This window comes from Athene cunicularia (assembly GCF_003259725.1).
Source record: "Athene cunicularia isolate RWA chromosome 7 unlocalized genomic scaffold, athCun1 chr7_part1, whole genome shotgun sequence".
Taxonomy (NCBI): Eukaryota; Metazoa; Chordata; class Aves; order Strigiformes; family Strigidae; genus Athene; species Athene cunicularia.
Window position 1 is genome coordinate 1,484,894 of NW_020799107.1, and position 18,917 is coordinate 1,503,810.

General features: G+C 37.4%; 1 protein-coding gene and 1 long non-coding RNA gene across 4 annotated transcripts in view; one reads left to right on the plus strand and one right to left on the minus strand.

Annotated features, from left to right (window-relative positions):
• LOC113482019 overlaps positions 1-2,784 on the plus strand; it is a 6,237-nt gene extending 3,453 nt beyond the window's left edge. Inside the window, exons 2-3 of the long non-coding RNA XR_003398771.1 lie at positions 1,768-1,934; positions 2,502-2,784. This is a non-coding gene — a long non-coding RNA (uncharacterized LOC113482019). The remainder of the gene's footprint in view (positions 1-1,767; positions 1,935-2,501) is intronic.
• The window catches only part of SLC39A10 (solute carrier family 39 member 10), a 64,921-nt gene extending 46,500 nt beyond the window's left edge, over positions 1-18,421 (minus strand). For 2 of the 3 annotated variants that reach the window (XM_026852191.1, XM_026852193.1), the window contains exon 1: positions 5,707-5,811. The gene's annotated coding sequence lies outside the window, so the exon portion shown is untranslated. Of the gene's footprint in view, positions 1-5,706; positions 5,812-18,400 lie in introns of those variants that run through there. The other variant, XM_026852192.1, reaches the window with a different exon arrangement.
• Between the last annotated feature and the right edge of the window lie 496 nt (positions 18,422-18,917).

The following is an 18,917-nucleotide window of genomic DNA, read 5'->3' on the forward strand; positions in this document are numbered from 1 at the left end:
CCCCCCCCCCCCCCCAAGTTAATGACTTGAAACATCAACTTCCTTCTTCATTTGAAATCATCTTGTTCAAAGATTTAATCAGAATTTAGGGCGGTTTGAATGCCAAAATAGCTGAGTTTGTGGTGTATATACTTAGACGTATATTTTCCTTCCTGTTCTTTAAAACGTTTTTCTAGATTCTGTCCTTGCATTTCATTCATTCTGAGAGCCTGAACCAAAGTCAGAAATGCCATTTCTAATTTGACAATGGCCAACAAGTATTATTCAGCTTGCTAAAGAGATTCATGGAGATAGCAAGAGGGAGAATTAACCTTGAGGAGATAGTGAATGGCTAAACATTACAGAATTTTCCAATCTGGATCTCAAAAATATGACCTGTTGGCAGTCCTCTCTTCTGATTTTAATTTACTGATGTATTACTATATAACCATATGTGGTTATTTGCATCGCACAGATTTACTTGTACTTTCACTATCAGTAGGTTGATATGTACCTATTCCCAGGCTATAGAAGAGGGCACTGAGTTTGAGTGCTGAAGCAGCAAAAACTTTGTTTATGGCAAGGACATAAGCAAAGGTGTTTAAGCATCAGAGTGAGGTTAAATAAACATAGCAAGTAGTGATTCTGTGATTAAAGCTCACACTTAGAAATAGACAGTGACGTCCTCTGGGGGATTTCACTGCCTCAGGACTACTTGGCTTGTTTGCAATTAATTTAAAGCCCAAGTTTATTTAACTCCAAGGCCTTATATAAAACCGATACTTTTTAGTAGAGACAATATATGTTCTTTTCACATTCCTGCTAATGTGTTAGCTCTAATCAGCTTCAACTGTATAAATTCCAGTGATAACTCAAAGTATATCTGGCTAGTTTTACACCACCTAGAAAGTATAATTTGAAAGTTTCTTTACTCATAAGGTGGGACAAAAATGGAAATCCATCTGAGCTTTTTAGTTTTGTTTTTTGTCCTGTTCTGTTTTGTTGGTTTTTTTTTTTAAACATTTCTTACCCTTCTCTTACAACAACGTGTACATACTCCCCTGTTTGGACAGTATATAAACGTGTACGGGCACACGTGTAGGCTTTGAAGCAAAAGTACTGATGTCAGTGATAGTACGTCATTTCAAATATGATACCAGTGTAAATATGAGAAATTAGTTTAAATAGAGACCCGTGATTTTTTTTTTAATATATATTTTTTTTTTTTTACATGCCAAAACAAGGTGCAGGTTTTTAAGATCTTTGTTTTAGAAAATTTTTAGTTGGTCTCTTTGTGGGAAAGTGTTAGGCTTTTTGATTTTGTTTTTAAATACAAGCTGACATTTTAAGTGGAAAAAAAATGAAACTTTTTCATTGGTTCTAGAGTTAAGGTTACATAAACATCAAAGGACATAAGCAAAAGGGCGTGATGCTGCAGCAACAACTGAAGTATTTGTTCCACACAAAGCTTTTTTTCTGCAATATTGAAAAAAGCCAATATGGCTCATAGACCTTTGGTTAATTTTGCAAAGCTAGCAAATGCTAGTATAGCTTATCCACAGGAAAACTCTTGCTGGGCAGTCTTTATTTTATTAAATGACTCTTCCTTTTTTTGTTATTATTTATTTTAAACATAACTTGCCAGTCCTCCTGTCTAAAGCAGTCAAAAGCCCATTCATTGGATCTGAGACACACGGCATTTGCTGGTAGCAGGGCTGGGGTAAGATTCAAAATGGAATATATTCAAAAGCAAGGACAGTGTGTCACAGCCTTCTTCCTCTCTTGCAGACTTGGGTTTGCTTATTTTTCTCCCTTCCTTCCTGCCTGTTGAAAGCACCTGTTTGCTTGTGGCATCTTTTCTGTATGCACTGGTTGCAGAAAGATCTCATCTTCATACCAAAGGATATGATGGGACGGAAAGGCCAGACAGCTGCTTCCTTCAGCACATGACTGGGGTGAGATTGCTGGAATTTATGGTCATATCCATAGAAGAGTTCTGTATCAATAAATATGGGATATTCTCTGCTGGAGTCAGGCAGAGTTCAAAACATTAAACAAAGCTGTGCTAGCTGGCTGGGTGGGGTAAACTGAAAATTCCTCTAAAGGCTTACACTTAAGAAAGCAAACTGGATTGATTCCAAAACTGACCCACCTCACCAAAGAGGAAATATTGACTTTAATGTAATCTCTTTACGTGCTGAGGAATTTGTTTTACACTCTCCTCTCAAACAGAATGGAAAAATTTAATGATACTGTCTCTGACATTATTTGAAAGAAGCAGTGAGGAGATTAATGTAAGAAAATGAAGATCCCTGGTTTTTATGTTAGTCCCGGCCAATTTTTAACCACTGGGTTGGTGATTGGCAGTCTTTATCTATGACTTAGACTTAGCTCAGTAATACAAGCTCTTCTGAAGCTATTTTAGTAGGCAGTTGGGGTGAAGTTCCCCCTTTCTTTCACCTCTGTTGTACATGGAAGTGGAAATGACAAATTTTAAACTCCTGAAATTCTTCCATGATCAGCAGGAAGAATCAGGAAGCCAAGGCGTCCTTAAGTTACTAGCTACCTCTTTTGGATACCTCAGGACTTGTCATCTATGAAATTTCAGCAGTGGAAAGGGAAGACAATATGAGCTACTGTGGACGTGCTTCAGTAACTTGAGCTTGAATGAATGGGAAAGGATGTCATACAGCCTCACCCCTTCTTTGTCACAGATCCAAAGCCTCAAAGGGACACCTACAGAGAAGACAGGAGGCAAGAACATGCACTGGCAGGGAAAACAAACAAAAATATTGTTTACAGAAATAAAGCAAATTATGAAACAGGTGATTTGTTTGCTTTTCTTTGAATCCACTGTACCAGTAACAAAATTTAAAATCAACAGAAAGGCTCTCAAAATCAAAATTATTGATTACTGGCCCACAGTTTAGAGAAAGAGTTAGCTTAGCTTAGCTGCGTTTATCCTTCCATGCCTGATAATTACATAAATGGGAATTGGAGGGAGCAGCAGGATGCTGGCCTTCAGGGTGCCATAGATGTTAAAAGTACATGACCTTGGCTTTGAAATGCTGGCATGCACTGAAGTTGTTGCATTTTTCCCCCATAATTTACATTTTTGTATTTGTTCCACCTGTATTCCATGATGTAAAAGCATGCTAACCCTATCCCATTTCTACAGAAAATAAATAAGAAGAATAAATACCAGGAGGAGTATGAGTGACATTAGGTAACACCTCAATTTCCAAACTTTTAACTACAACCATTGATCACTACTACTAGGTGCTACAGCTTTATTTTCCATGTTGTTGCCCCAAAATGCTTTGCACAGTTGGGTGGTAATTACAGCTTTAATGACACAAGTAGGAGTGTGAATTTAAGCATAAACAGTTGTGAAGAAGAGAGTAAACTTTAGCTGATGTACAAAAAGTTGAAGCATCGGGACATGTAGAATGTGGTCTAAATGACAAGAAATGTGAAAGTTAGAGATGAATATCAGTGAAATTACATGGAGAGACAGGCCACATGAGTGCTGCACAGCTAGAAGCTGGGAAGAGTCAGAGAAAAGGGGAGGCCTAGTTTCATGGCTATTTTCAGCTGCATAACTTAGCATCCTCACTTGCCTGTTGCTGTAAACCAGTAGTAACTCCACTGAGAGCAAGCTATAGTAGCAGCAGGATAGACTAATACGTGATGAATAAATCCCATTATCCTTTAGAAAAGAAAGAGAAGTTTTGAAGCATTTCCTCAAGCAAGCACGGGACTAGTGAGACTGCTTGTGAAAGAGGGGATGTGGTCACGCATCTTTGCTGACATGTCAGGTGATATATTTGTCATGCATTAAGAGGGCTTTGAGAAGACTCCAGGGTGGGAATGCCAATAAAAAAGCAGAGAGAAGATGAAGCCATTTCTGCAATGGTTGGGTCGGACTAACATTGCTGACATAACTAACAGACTGTCAGACTCAGGGAAGCAAACCAGTCAGAGACAAAATGCCAGTTTTGTCATCACTGAAATTGGGAATAAAATAAAAAAGAAAAAAGTTATGTCTGGAAAATGTTTGATTTCCCTCACACTATTTTATGTCTTCCCACTCCTCTCAGATAGCTTTCCCTTCTTTTTTCTCTTACCTCTCACTTTGTAACTATAACTAAAACCTCATTTCCATATATACAAAGGGTAAACTCAGATGAGCCTCTATGGTAGCTCTAATGAAATTACTATGGACTTCTCCAAGAAAAACATATGAGTTTGAGTTCATGCCTTTTGTTGGTAAAGCAGAGCATTCCAAGAAAATTTTAAATAAAATGTTGAATAGCAAAAGCTGTTCTTTATAGCAGGTTTACATTACTGAATGTATACCAAAACGCTCCACAAGCAAGCAGTGATATAATTCAAGGCTGAAATAAAAAGAAAACAAATACTACTGCCTTTTGGACAGGTAGGGGCAAAATTCAAGGTCTTGGGAGTGAACTGATATTTATTCTTTTAATTTAATCATGGTGTCATCTCTCAATAAATATATCTGCTGATGGAACTGCTCCCAACAGGTGGCTTTCTCTACTGAATAGTTTTTCAGTATAAGTTACTGCTGAGGATTCTTAGCTATTTCTTAGAAATAAAAAAATTACCCATGAAGGTGCTTCACACTGTTCATATATTAAAGAGAGTGGCTAGTGATTCTCACTGAAAGCAGCCTCACCGTGGCTTTTGGCTATCAGACCACTTAGGTAGTTACCTAAACCTTGTACGTAATACAGTGCCTGATTCATAGCCTTCCTTTGAACAGCATTTACTTCAGAGAATCATCTTTCTTTATTTTTTGCAGGTAGTTTAGTATAAGTCTTTGTAGCTGGGTAACCACTGTAATTTTATTCACATTTTAAGAATTAGTTTTCTATTAATTAAATGTTAAATATACGAGAGACAAATCCACTGGATTAATTCCAAGTAAAATCTGAAGTTTGAAAGCCTGCAATCTATTAAATTTCCAGTTCACTAAAATTCTGAGAATAAGTTTCTGAAGCACGACATAATATCCTTTGGCAAATCAATATATATAATGCAAAGAAGGAAATTGTACACAGGAGCTTCTTAAAGGTCTTAGTCTTAAAGGACTGTTTCTTAAAGCCAAATAGAAAGTAAAACTAAAGTCAATAATTACTAATAATTTTCAAGGAAGTTTGGAATAAGAATATTTTGGGCAAAGGCAGTTACGTGAAAAGATACTGTTTGGGGCCCTCCAGCTCACACGTACCTGGGCTGGGCTGGCTCATTGCCAAAGTCCCATGTGAAGCAGAGGCCAGATTCTAGGAAATCCTCACTCCAAAACCAGCGCATGGAGTTTTACTTAAGTTTATCTCAAATGGCTGAAAAGTACTTAGTTTGGACAGTGTAATTCGAGGATAACATTATTTATATTACAGGGTGTGTCAAATTCATAGCATAAGAATGACAAGAATCCATTGTTTTTACAAGGGAGCTTTGGTTTTAATACAATCCTCACTTCTTACCCTAAAAGAAGTATAGAAATTTTGGCCCCATTTTCTCAGAAGATACTAACAGTATCACAGCTATCACTGGTTAGATGAAAACAGACTTAGTTACGCAGCTTCTAAACAACAGTGAATCAGAAAACAAACTGCCAGCCATGACACGCCTGAAACGACTGCATGCATGCCCTTCTTGAGAGCAGCGCGCACATGTTACAGAACAGATCAGTCCACTTACATGATGTTGAGTGCCAACTTCATAATTCAGGACAGCAGTGTCTGATTCTTGTCATTTCTCTTTCTCCTCTTCCTCATTTCAAGGAGGGAGAGACTGCATGGCCTATAGTCACTTCCCTCAACAGGAATAGTTCCTATCTATGCAGTTTCTTTTTTAAAATACTGTATTTTTAAGGAGCTGTTTGAACAGGGTTTTTTTATTTATTATTATATTGAAACTGAACCTTGAGCTAGTAAAACCAATATTATGGTAGTGCTCTGGTTCTAAAACCAGAGCTGCTGTTTTCGCAGGACACTTCAAATTGCTGCACAAAACTTTTAACTGTTGTGCGCCAAGATGTGTGCAGTGTACAAGCCCCGTGAACAGCAAAACAGCCATAGGCTATTTTTCAGAGGTTACTGCTGATAGCTTTAACTGTAATCCAAAATCTAATGCAGAGAAAAGTCATTTTTGCAGTGGAGGGTGGGGTGGATCAAAATTGCTGCAACTTTTTCCATTCTCTCTTTTAACGCGAATTGTGTTGCACTGCAAAACAGCACAGAAGCAGCGTTCATTACAAAAGTCAATGATATCCTGAGCACAAAAGAGAGTCAGTCTTCATGCCAATATAAGATGATCAGCAATCGTTCAGAAAGTTGAGTGAGGAGGAACTAATAAGACTGAGAATTTGGCAGTTTGGAATTGCCCCCAAACTTCTCTGTCTACTCATTGCACTCAGAGCAGTTCTGGCTTCCTCAGGTATCCCACAGCTTTCTGTCTTGCTATGGCTCATGTTAAGTCCTTTGGCTGGAACCACCAGCAAGGTCACCCAGCCATTTTGGGTTATAATGCCATCTAAATAAGGACCACAAACAGCTCTGCTCTCTTGTCCTCAGAAAATGTGCTTTCCTAGTCTGACAGATATAGTGAAAATAACTTGGCCACAGAAACCTTTTCAGAGTTTATTCAGTCTTCATAAGGCAGTGGTTTGTATTTTCAAGGATCTCAGCAAAAGGAGCCCACGTTCTTTTTCTTTTTCCCAGCATGACTTAAATTTATGTTCTCAACTGTGTAAAAGCCCCAGGGACAGACATTCTAGTTTCCAGTTGTAGGAAATCAGGCCAGCAAGTTTTTTTCCTCCTGGGGACAGCACTGTCATGTCCTTTTCTGACAGTGTATATTACAACAGAGCCAAATTGTTGAATTTCCAGCTGGTGAGGCAGCTGGAAAACATTTGCCAATGTAAATAATAATTCATCCACTCTTTAGGCAGAGCAGAGAAGAGCAGTATACTACTTCTGTATTCAGTAATGTGCTGGGGTTTTTTTTTTTTTTTTTTTTTTTTTTTTTTTTGTATGTGGCCTATGTCACCAGAATAGCTTAGTGTAATAGAAGAGTAGGAGAAATGATTGACAGCAGGCCCCTGGTTGTGTGTGTGCATTTTGTCATGTTTTTCCCCAAAACCAGTCTGTCTTCTTAACGATGCCAGAAAAAAAATATTCATTAGTTGTCTGTACTGGTGGTGAGGTCCATGCAAGCTAGGGACAGTCATGTTCACAACAGACCATGAGCATTTGAAATACTACAAATCCAAACGTATTCAGTCTGGGAGGTGGCCTAGAATAGAGCATCTATCTAGACCTCCTCTGAAGTTGTCTTTCCTCTTTGACTCTTCTCTCCTCCTACTGCTATTACCAATGCAGCTCCAGAAAAGTCGTGTTGGTATTAGGACATCAGAAGGGGTTTTTTTAAGGTTCCTCTGTGGCAGCACTTGCCAAGGTGGAATTGTAACTGAATAATGACAAGTACAGAGGAATCATTAAGAGACACAAACCTGTGGCTGATAAGGGCTCAAATGTAAAACTTAAGCTATCTATCTCTCTTCACAGTCAGGTCACTCTTCTTACTGCAAGCCTTTGAAGTCTCTAACCCCTGACTGTTATTACATAGCACGTCTCTGAAATAGCCATACCCTGGTGACGTAGAGGACAGAGAATATATATGTATTCTGTACCTGAGCTACTGATGAGGAATAACCTTCCTAGATTAAGTCTGAAAACAGTTTTCCTTTAGTATCATACAGGAAGAGGCAGCCTGAAAATGTGTTCCTGTTTGATGCTTGCATAGCAAACGTACACTGGAACAGCTTTTCACAGCATCACTGAAGTTAATGCCTGATAAAAACAGCTTCTACTCAATAGACTTTGTTTTCTGTAGCCTGCCTTTATTTTCAGGGGTTTAAAGTTTGACAGTAATATTTGTATGGTCTTGAAACTCTCTTCTGTTTTTGGAAAAAAAGCACATTGTTAATATAAGTTCAGAGAGAAGGAAAAAAATGTTTTCCTTTAGTTTCACTTTGTCATGTTCTAGGAGGAGCAAAACCAGATACCAGAAACTTCCCACAAAAAAAGCTGACCACTAGAGCTTTTTCAAAGAACTTATTTCAACACTGATCTTTAAAAAAAAAAAGATATTTAAAAGGTTGTACATAATTTTGAGATCCCTATAGCAATACTACTTTGTTGAGATGTTTGAAGCTAGTATTTAATACAATTTAAAGTACTTCAAACATCCACAGACTACAAGGTAGAAATGATTATTGAAGTGCTTAAAAAACAAGCCAGCCATATGCTAGTGATACAATTTTCTTCTTAACCCATACACTCAAAACATACACATTATCTTTGGCAGAAAGACACCTTCCATCTGACAAATCTGTACGCTGTTGGAAAAATTGACACTAATGTTCAGTAGGGAACAGTGAGTCCTGTGGAGACAATGGGATGCAAGACTTTCCTCCCTCCACCCCCCATTGTGCTTGTGGCTGGTGGTGTTCCAAGAGAACGTGGAAAAAAGATTATTTGGTTTCTATTACCCTGAAGTAATCATTTCCAGTAGTCACCTAGTGAACCTAAAGGAAATCTGCTTAGTTTATTTTTTTTTCCCTGAAAATGATGATAAAACAAGTTTATAAAGGAACGTAGGCACTTACCCTTTATCAGCCCTCAATTCAAGAGTTTAAAGTATACTGCTGGCTTTACACAGGCAGGTACTTACCTTGACTCAGTTGCTTAGCAGCTCCTTTCAAATAAAATCAATGGGAATATAAATGTGCTATGAGTGAGACACGCGCTTTAGGGTCTTGCTGAATCATGTCCTTTGCATGTCACAATCATTACTGAAAAATGTGGTCATGACCATACACCAAATTAGGACAAAAGCATTTGTTCTGGAGGGTAAAGTGTGGCTGGTTTTCGTCTGAATGGCAGGGGGGGTGGGAGGAATGTTTCCTGTTGTGAGACTACCAAGCATTTGCATCTTTTCCAGATTCTCACTTCTGGAGAAATCCTACAAAGCCAGACTGTTTTTTAGGTACACTGCATTCACATTAAAAAAAAAAAAAAAAATTAGAAAAAAAAAAAATCTTGATTTCTGCCAGGTATGTGACACCATAACAACCACCATAACAACATAACAAATCTGCATTTTTATAAAATGCTTCACACACACGGAATTCAGTATGAAGATGACATCGTTTCTTTCTCTATTTGATAGTAACATTTAGGCCTCTCTAGTATGCAGAGAAGTATATGTATACTGCTCCCAAATATTATGTGGCTCTGAGAAATGCAGTATACCAAACAGCTGATGCAAAACCTACTAAAATTAATATGCTCGCTTCAATACACTTTGGATTAAACTTCAAAGCTAGTTTAGTTTCAATGGAGATTTTTTTAATGACAATGGGAGAGAAAATATAAAAGATAAAACCAACATCTACAATTAAGCAGTACTGCACAGCTATCATTAAATGTCATGGCTTGCTTTCTTTCCCATAGAGATCTTTGCACATGAAGAAAAGCTCCCTTCTTTCTCAGCCCTTCAAGAAGATAGTTTTAGCTTTTAGTTTCTTTGAGCCATCATAGAAAATTTCAGAGTATATTTCATTGTCAGCAGCAAGGTGTTCCATTGCTTTCAACTGCCCAAAGCTGTTGCAAAAAGTGTGCACTACAGATATTCCAGAAATTATGCACTGTCTGCCTTAATACATTGCCTCTTTGCTTTGCCTTCATTTGCTCATGTTCATATTATTAGCCTATAATTATTAAGTCCAGCTTACTCATAATGACAATCCTGTGTGAAGGAAAATCCTTTGCTATTTCTGTGCTGAGGGGATTTAGTTAAAACATTAAATTTGAGTGTATTGTTCTTTTTTTTTGCCAGTCTGTAGAAATCTTTTCTTTGCTGTATTGGGCCCCACTCCTGCAGAGCAGCTTTAGGAAAAGTATAACTGGAATTGTCAAGGGTAGCAAGTGAATGAAGCTGCTACCATACATATTCTCAAGAAGGCAGAATGTGAGGATCCAAACACATTGAGCCATAGGTACTAGCCTCCTTTCTACAAATAAATTAAGCACAGGCCCTTTCCCCTAAAAGATCAAAGTAAAATAAACAAAGAAAATTACCACTATAAGTAAAAGGATACATAAAAGAGAATAAAAAATATGAACTAGAGGGAGAAAGTGTGATATGTCCAAAATCATTGGTACTTGTATTTTTGCAGAAGTTTAGATAATTTTCTTACCATTACTCTGTGTTTATGTTAACAATTTGCTAAATTTCAAATCCACCAAAGTCTTTGTTCTAGATGTATAGGAAGCAAACCCTACATTTCAAACTGCTGACTGGCACCATGTAAATTTATGACAGATTGTATTTATAACGCATGTAATTTTAGCTCCAGTGTTATAGGCCTGGAAGTGGAGTAATGCCCATTACCAGAAAAGACACTTTGTTTTTAAAAAAAACCCACTACTTAGAAAATCAAATGTAATAACTTTTTTTTTTTTTTCTTTCCCAAGACACACCAAGCCTGAACCAAGTTCTCTGAGAGTGTGCTGAAGGGAATAGCAGTACTTTGTTCATTCATCTTTGCAAGACTACATGTTGTTATTTTTCCCTCGTAATTTTTAAGGTTAAAAATACTCGGTAACTGTTTAGTTTTCAGCTACTCAGTTTTCTTGCTTGAACTAGCAGTGCAGCACACTAAATAGAAACTATCGATACTGGTTTCATACAATTCCTGAGCCATGATGGTAGAATTAAAGTTGAACTGCAGAATATTTGAAGCTGCCTCACATTTGCCTGACTATGCCATTTTAGTCTGACCTTTGCAAATTTTTATGGGAATATTTAAAATGTATTTTAAATCAAATTATGCAGCATAAAAAGTGAAGTCATGGCCATTTACAGAAGACCAAAACAACCTAGATTATGACACCCAAAGACTGCTGACAGCATGAATCAAAGCCCAGTGCCACTTCTCTGCCTACAGAGCATGATGTTATGGTGTTACCTAAATCCAAAACCTGATGCTCCCTTGAATTTGGGTTAAAAAAAAAAAAGAGAACTGCATCTAACTATTGTAATTCTATATTTAATGTCTTCGATGCATTTTATAATATAGGAAAAACTATTAATCTGGACAAACACCTTTTCAATATCTACACCATCACTACTCTAGCCATGTCTGAAGACTTACAAGAATGTCTTATTAACTTTAGCTCAAACTAGCACAGCTCCTTTTCCAGGGATCAGATCTCTCTACTTACAGTCAAAATGGATTCTGGTTCTCTTTCACTAATGCTCAGATATGCCCAAATCTAAAATCTTTTAATGCAGAGATGGACTCAAGGTAAATGGTCTTGCAGAAGAATGGAGCAAGCATCTTGTAATTAAGGAAGTAAAATATTTTAATTAGTTCAAAGGTGGAAGTTTACTAGATTAAGGCAGCACAGCAGGAATAGAAAACTAGCTGTGTCCTGAGGATGGTTTTCTAGAGGAAGCACAGGAGACAGGTTCAGAGAGCAGTTAGATCAGCCAAACCTAATTAGGTACACAGCATTCAGCTTGTTAATAGACTCTGTCTCCACTGATTAACACTTCTCATATGATCAGGTTTTTTATTAGAAGGTTGGGGTTTTATCAGATATATTAATGATCAATAACCTGAAAATAAATGATAGCTTCTCAATTTATCTGGTGTAAATCTGAAAAATACATGCATTTAACTTTATACTGTCAAGCACAAATTACCACGCTCTTTCCAGAGTGGGATATCTGTTGTGGGAGTAACTGGTTTGTTTTAGAATTCCTCTCAATGGTTGCACATTAACTAAAATGAATAATGGTATTTTCATCTATTTCCTTACTTAGAACTTTTATTTGTACATTCAACTCTTAAGTTACACACCAAAGAGACTTTGCAAATTTAAAATGGCAATGTTGAAAAAACCACTCCAAAATACCCTTTAAGTATTTATAATTACTTTAAGAAACATAAGAACACTGCCTACAGCGTTTCCCAAAATACACAAATGTACACTGTAACAGTAATTATTGCGCTTTTTTTTTTTTTTTTTTTTTTTCTTTCTTCAGTGTCCTGTGTATTCTTTGGAATGGTTTCCATTTACTTATGGGGGACAATGATTCACTGTTTTCAAACCTAGTGATTTGGGTTAATAACAACATACCTAACACTTCAAGAATAAAGAGGAGAAATAGTAATTTTATTTGTTTAGCACTGAAAAAGAAGCACAAAATTTGCTTTTGTTATGGTCATCACAACAAGCTGTTAACGGTATGAGTTTTTTCAGGAGAATTTTTGGTCACAGAATGAAGTGCAGGGAAAAGAAAAGCTCTTTCAGGAAGTAAAGCTGGGTTTTTAATTCCAGCAGCGATTTGTCTTTCTCTGTTAAAGAGAAGATGCTGGATGTTGTATTTTTAGCTTAATTCCACTATCTGCATGAGGATTTTTCTTGCAGTAACAGGAGTAGTGCTTCTCTGTAGAGAATTGACACCCCATCTAAGCAAAGTCAAGGTGCTTTCTTCTTTTGTATGAGAGAGGAAGGTTTAAGGTTAAGCCAATAATTATAGTAAAGAGATATTGAGTAGCATTAGGTCTGACATTCCCCTACGGTAAGGGAGGAAATGGATTTAGAGCATCATTGCAGGGAATACCTGCAATGTCCTTCATCTGAGGAGTCAGTCACAGATTTGCCTCTCTTGAGCTACAGTTTTTACCTTCTATTCTTCCTTCTGGATACTGAAGACTTCTATTCAGGTGCAGATTTACTGAAAGTGGTGTGTGAAAGTGGGCTAATTTAACTCTCCTATTAGTCCTACCTCTTGCTGTTTTCCTCCAGAGCTAGCAACCAGGGATAATAAAGTGGAAAAGTGGATGGGAGTGCATACTGATAGAGATAACAGCGAACAAATTGTTGAGGAGGTGGTAAGAATCCTTTATCCAGATGGAATGATAATAATGATTCTTCCTGGCCAAGACAAGACAGATAAAATAATAAAAAGCCACGAGTTTTGAAATTCTACTAATCTAATTGCACTTGTGAAGCTGATTTTGTTACAGGTATGCATTTGAAAATTTTAATAGAAGAAAGGCCCAAAGTGAACAACTAATGCTCTTAACTAGATGCACTACCTCACCCTCGCCTCTTCCCTGAAAGAATAGAAGGGGTTACTGTCTAATAGCTACTCTACATCCCAACTGGAATTGGGTTCTTATTAACTGGAGATACTGCTCTACAGAAAGACTTTGTGGGGGGATGAGGGGGTGGGTGTTAACTACAAACCTCTATTTCAGGATGCAGTTCAAATATATCTGAAGACTGGATGGCAGGAATCCTCAGTTTGAAAAATACAATTAAGATGTACAACATGAGCTTGTTTCACAGAGGGTTTTTAAATGTAGTTCAAGATTGTCTCAGGGTAATTAAAACCAAAGGGTCAGAATCAATTTCAGACAAAATTAAAAAGGTGGAAAATGCACACGATTATATGTTCACTGCTTTAATAGAAGAAAGGAAAAGGTTGACCTGGAGAGGCAAAATGGAAACTAATCTGGAAGAGACAAGTGTCACTTGAGTCAGGTGCCTGAAGGAATTGGCAGTGTCAAAAAGCTTTCTGCTCTCACCTCCCCCTTTGAAAAGGTGGATGGCAGATATGTTAAAGCAGTACTTTAGGGAAAATTCAGAAGGTATTACTGAGCTGGAAGAATGCCTGAAAGGAAGTGTCTGAGAACATTAGAGCAGCTCATTTGACACATTTAACTAATTTTTGAAGCGACACAGGTTATGAGAGATCCTTTTTTATCTTCAGCCTTGGCAGTTTTCATACTGGACAATAATATCCCTGAAGCACCTGGAAAGCAGTTACAGCTATTTGTCATTCATACGTCCCTCTTCCCAATAGTCAGGCTCTGACTAGATTAAGATTCCTACTCCTAGATTTCTCCCACTGTCATATCTCTGGGAAAAAGTTTAAGACGTTGCTTTAGAAATAGAGAATTAACTCAGCAATGGCAAACTCTCGAATGCTCTTAATATTCCAGGATCACATACATGAAGATCCCCTGGAATATCTACCAGCGTGAGATGATCAGGCCAGCGATACTTTTAAGCTTTCCAGAGGGCTTCTGCTTCTAGATAGAACCTTGTTTTACTTTGGTATATTGGTCCCATTCTCAGTGAAAGAATTCAGAGCTCCTTTTTATGTGCAGTTATTGCAGCTACGTGCAATAGCACTAGCTTTTTCACTCATGGTTGGCTTTTATCTGGAAATCTGTGGCATTTACTGATATTAGGCATCCTGTTGCAGCTTACATGCAGGAAGTCTGATGTCCCCTGCATGTGTCATATTTATTGTGTGACATAGCAAAGGGTGCCCTTGTAATACCATCCTCACAGACATCCTATACTGGCAGACAGTAACCCTAAAGCATGACAGAGTTTCCATATATGCCACTTCTCCCCACACAAGAAGAGGAAGATCCAGGGATTCTGGTCTTCCTCTTAAAGTCAGCTTTGCGCAGGCAGGCCCTTCAACCTGCAATAAAACCTCAGAGATGCTGTCTTTTCACCCTATTTGGAACGGAAAACTGAGCCTTAATGAACAGGAACATACAGGAAAAATATTTTCTAGAGCTTTCTTCCAATGGTGTCTAGATGATCTTGTTCTTGACAACGAACATTAGCTTGACGTTGCAATTTAATATGAACTGTAGTTCATGTTCATGAAGTAAAAGTGACTTAAAATCAGTGATGAGAAAGGAGGGGCAAAACTTGGAAGCCATTTAATACATCTACCATTCAAAAAATTTACTTTTATTTTCAGTAGAATACCTGTATAGACCTAAAAATCACTTAGTACTTCAAAGTTAGACATCCTGCATCATCATTTCTACTGGTCTGTTGAACAAGACTTGTAAATGGATGCAAATAATTAAAGTACACTAGAAAGAATTAAGACAAGCATTGTAATACACAGGCTTGCAGGTTGAAATTAGAAGCACAAGAAAATCCCACTAAGTTACATATCAGGACAGATGCTCAACTGGAAACACAATATAGAATTTCTGTCAGACAGCTTCACTCTGTCTCCTTTCCTAATTTTCTTCAGAAGAAAGGAGTACAACTCATGTCTATAACTTTAAAATAATTTAATGGCCAGTACTACTTTAACAGAGTTGCACCTGCAACAACATATTAGTGTCTAAATGGAAGCTTAACAGAATGAGCTAGAGAGAATAATGACAAGAATAGACCAAATTATGAGGGGGAAGATAACAATCAAATGCTTAAAAAAAAGATTTTGTGGGACCAAGTGAAAAATCATAAAGGCAATGGGTATTCTGGAATAAAGATGAGGGTGTAAATTGGGATAATAGGAGTAGATTTTAAAAATGCAAATATGAGGTCAAAAGAAAAATGGAACTAAGAAAGGGGCAGCAAAAATGATTAGTGGAAAAGCCATGAGGAAGTTTTGTGGGCTGAACAAGGGCAGTGACCTTAAAAGAACAAGTTCGATAGAGTGAAAGACTAAGTAGTACTTGAAACCCTAAGGAAACATTTTAACGGGCAAGACACTTTTTAAAATTTATGAAGATCAATTTTGATTACGATTTGAGTTTGTAGAGTTCCAGTTCAGGAAAATTAAAAATACCTCTAAACCCTTCTTTGATTATCACTTTCCTCCCAAATCCCCTGAAATTGACAAAGGACATCACTTTCTAAGAGGGTATTGTTGATTCATTGGTACCTTTGGGATTGCTGCAGTGTTAGTTACCAGTTTGGGTTAGGAGCTTGTATATTAACCATATAGAAGTAAATGTGTAAAAAGATTTATGTGGGCACAATCTACGCAAGGTGATAATACTTTTGAAAGCCTCTATATCCCCTAGACTCTCTAAAAGAATATATGTGGTGAATGTTTCAATGCCTAAGTCAATGTATCCTCTCCCTAAAATACAACCCATGTTCCTATGTTGTGGAGAAGGAGCTGACACACTGAGCAGAAAGCTGCCAACATTCAGTGACAGGAAACATCAAGTATGACTAGTTGCACAGGCCCTGCTCTCCTAATGTATACCAAGGAGCTTCTCGGCTAATGCTTCCAATCCAAAGATGTTTCTTTGACTCACAACTCTGAATTTTCATCTAGAGTAGTCTGTGCACCTTAATGGCGGGACAATTGGTTATCCTTTGGATACCTTAGAGTGATATTGGAGGAAAGTGGGAGGTCACGGTATGACAATAGTCCAGCATCCCAGTTTAAAGCATGCCTGTAAAGGGTGGGATACCTTGATGTTCGTTAGGTGTCTTGAAGTCATTAAAATCCAAGTTATTTAAGAACAAGTAGCAAGATTGTTTATACTAAAGCCAAAACAGATAACTGAATTACGTACAAAGCATTTACAGACAGAGGACAGAAACGAGAGGGAACCATACAAAATCTACTTATCGCAAGACCAGAAGTTTTATCTACTTCCTCTCTATTCAGCCAATATGCTGTTAGATTCTTAACACAGCTATTCAGAGATTCAGTCCTTTTGCATAGTTTATATCCTGAGGGATACAGGGAACCTAGCTTTGGGAATCTTTTTTTTTTTTATTTATTTATTTTTTTATTTTTATTTTTGTTTTATTTTTGTTTTATTACCAGCACCCTTCTTGGGGAGTTAAGATTCAAGGCTTACTCCTGACTCCAACCTGCTGAGAAGGATTTCTTAATATTCATTTGGTCCCCAGTAACTTTGGAATTTATCTCTCCTTGCACTGAGCACCCCTTTGTGCTTTCAAAATGTTCATTTCCCGTAGGTCTATCCAGGAGCAATCATCACCTGCCTAGAGAGTAAACAGATTATGCTAATGGTGCTCCAGAACCCTAATAAAGTTTTAACCTGCTGTGATGTAAAACACCCTTTCTTTTCAAGCAATTCAAGACACAGGCTGATGCTTTTTTCTCACAGTTTATCATGCAACCTGATATTTTATGTGCATATGTAACCTGCCAGCCTGATTTGGTAGAATTGCATAACTCAATTTACTTACAGTTTAGCCAAGATCAGACCTTATCTGAATTCAAACACTTCAGCATTTTGTAAAAATGGGTTTGGGAAGACTACCCCTTCTGTTCCCCAAACGCTTTCCCTCCAAAAATTGTTTTTTGGGGACACCATGGTCTTGCTACCCGTAGATTTGAGATATAACTTGAGGCGGCACCCCTAACTCTTATTTGGCTTAAGCTATTGATGATCCATCACTGGTGAATTACATTTTCAGTTATATATCACATTTCTTAACCAAAACCCCCCATTTTTAAGCAGAGTGTATAACATTCATCGCCTGATAAGTGTGTAACAAATTTACCATAACTCTTTTTAAATGCAGGTGTCTGGTGAATCCATTTGGACAGCTAAGTTATCTTCTGTTCTACCACTTTCACATAATTATTCATCTGTTTAATGTCTAAAACAACTCTAAAAGATAAGTTCAAAAGGACGTGATGTAATTTTTTATTTTTGAGCTTCTTCTGAGAATATGCCACTGACACTCTACACATGACTGGTGGGAAAATAGTTATGATGTGTCATCAGAGACTGGTGAGGAACACACTAAGAGCATGTTTCTCATTTGTTACTACTTAACACCCCTGATTCAGCTCTATTCTTCACTTATTCTGTACATGTCTACTCTTCTTCTAAACATCCAGCAGGTCTTTACTGATTAAACTGCCTATTTTATAAAGTAAATAATCCATACTGCTAGCACAGCTACACGCTATTTATATCAAGCTGCTGAGAGCATTTAGTGTGCAACAGGCTTTCATACTGCCTCCACCATGTGTAGAGCTTTAACACCCAACCCTCCTATGTGAAAAAGTTGTAAAACTTGTAACACTTTTGAATTAACACAAGAGATGGTCCAATATGTCATTATTACATCTAATATCATGGTTCCCGCTTCTGAACCAACTTCATGGAAGAGTATTTTTATGCCCACAACAAATTTTAATCTAAAAAAATAAACCTAAATTTCCAGGTCTATTGCTTCTGCTCGCAAGGTGAAGGAGCGCTTATCTCTCTTTGCTCCCCCTGATGTTTCATAAACAATCTGTGGGACAAGAAAAGCTAATTGACTTCCTGAAATTCCTGGTTTAATAAACTAACCAAATTCTGCCCTCAGGTTTACACCTACAGATTTAGAGTTAGGGAGATTAGAGCAGATTCAAATTCTTGCTCTGCATCTGCAACTTTCTTAACAATTCTGTAGAAGTTTATTATATTTCACCATTTCATTGCCTGGTAACAGTCTCCTCAGCTAGAATAACAGAAAGCAATTAAATATCCTGCTGTACTTACTGGCTATCCTGGAGATGATTGGATTCTGTCTTCACAGGGGGAGAAAAGAGACTAGAGATTTTACTCTAAGAGATGTAAAGCATTCCCTAAGCCTCTTATCCACAGGAGTGCCACTGAAGACTACCAGGGTAACATTTTATGGACAAGGAACACATGGAGGATGTTTATCAGAATGAGACTGCTACCAGGAACTGGCCATGAGACAGGGCGCTTTTGGGAAAAAACCTGTGATGAAAACTACATATAATTCCTGCCTCTCTGACTTCCAGTAGTGGCTTTGTGGATTCCCTTGAGATGAGTTACAAACAAAAGACATCAAAGTGTGCAAAGGACATGGTTATGTAATTGTGAAGTAATTTCTGCACTACAGAAATAAGATTATACTAGTAATAAAGTTTTGTTGTTTTGTTTTGTTTTTTTTTTTTTCCTTGCGTCAGACAATAGAACATCAAATATCAGAGAATTAATAGAGTTAACTTGCTTCCTGTTGCTTTTACGTCACTTTTCACAGGAAATA